Source organism: Echinops telfairi, unplaced genomic scaffold (genome assembly GCF_000313985.2).
Source record: "Echinops telfairi isolate 266 unplaced genomic scaffold, ASM31398v2 ScPeMD7_2;HRSCAF=8, whole genome shotgun sequence".
Taxonomy (NCBI): Eukaryota; Metazoa; Chordata; class Mammalia; order Afrosoricida; family Tenrecidae; genus Echinops; species Echinops telfairi.
This window is the reverse complement of record NW_022103898.1, coordinates 73,538,404-73,540,135: the sequence shown is the minus strand read 5'-3', so window position 1 is coordinate 73,540,135 and position 1,732 is coordinate 73,538,404.

The window sequence follows — 1,732 nt, the reverse complement described above, 5'->3', positions numbered from 1 at the left end:
TTTCATGTAATTAATTTCTCCTAGATGCACTGTCCAAAAACAAGCTACAAGTGAACTCAACACAAGCCAACAAATAAACTAATGAATGATGTTGGAAACAGTGGTGTTCTTTACTAAAGGGGAAAGAAATCAGCGTGACATAAAAGAAAATTATGTTGGAGATGTATTTTAAATAGGAATTTTTTAGACAATGAAGATTATCTTGTACAGGTCACTAAGGAGAATTGGCCAGACTCAGGAAACATGGGAAAGACAATCCCAACAGAAGAGACAATAATAACAAAGAAATACATTTACCATTTTTACTAGTAAAGAAAGCAAACCGAGGAGACTGAGGTATAGTGAGCACAGTGTAAGGGGATCAGAGAGAATGGGTGGCTCAGACTTGAAGATGTCAAGGTTGTAAGCCATTATTTTCTTCTATTATTAGAAGAACATTATTATCTAATAAGCAAGAATATTAGAATATTATCTAAGAAGCAAGAAGGATTTGGAGGGGCTGAAACAAGGACAGCATGTCTTTTCATTTATATTTCTAAAATGACTTAACAGCTGTGTAGTGAGCAGACTTTAGGAGATATGGGGAATAGCCAATGCGCAACAGGGAGAATCTAACAAATAATTGTCATTTAAATGTGCTCTCCATCAATATCACACTTTCAGCTCCATGACTCAGTTTAATTTTAAATACCTGGTATGTGTCAGACGCTGTGCTTCAGAAAAGGGCACTTAATGTGGAAAGACATCGGCATAACATCTGGCCCCACCGCTCGCTTCTGTGTGACCCTGTGAGCATTTGTAATCTCTAGAAATATGTTGTCACAATTCACAAACTACATAGGGATATGATGAGGATTGAATGGATGAATCTAATCCTTGTAAATCATTTCATACATTTCCTGTACCTAATAATTGTCTCACTACTCTCATTACCAAGACAGTAGTGGTAAGCAGAAATTATATCATTTTTAGAAATACTTCAAAATGCAATAAAACCAATGAAATTATTGTATTTAATCTCAAAGATTGTAGAGACAGGATTGGGACTCATGTCTTGGTCATTTCCATTTTCCCTGGTGATTAAGCAGTTTCTCTACTCTGACATATTAAAGCAAAACACAGACTTTTCTGCAACACTGGTTGATGGTAAATATTTACAAATAGAATTGAATTTGACATGCTACATTTCCACATACATTACACTTCAATGTTACCAGGAACCTGATTTGGTGAATATGCTATAAGGAAAAAAAGAGCTAATCACAAACTATAACATCACAACTGTTATTGTATTACATTTTCATACAGCCCAATAGCTATACTCAAAAAATAAATGCAAAATGTTTTTTAATATTGAAAATGACAGGAATTATTTCAGAAAGATGCTTTTACACCTCATTAATAAAATGTTATTCAGAGTGAAAAATATAAAAGAAGTATAACATTTATTGTACTGTTTCATTTTATGTATTCATCTACATATAAAAGAGTTGTTCTTACTGTAAGACAAAATATTGTTTTATTAATATAAACTGGTAAGTTTTGAATAAAAATGATATTCATAAAATAAACAAACATTTAATGCCAAAAAGATTTGGGGTTTTGGGGGGCCTTATTTAGTTTTTGACAGATTCAGATAGAAGTTTTGACAAAAAAAGCTAACTTAATGAAGGAAGTGGTGTTTGTCTGTCTATATCTAATCTCATCCTATGCCCTCTGCAGAGGAGTAGGG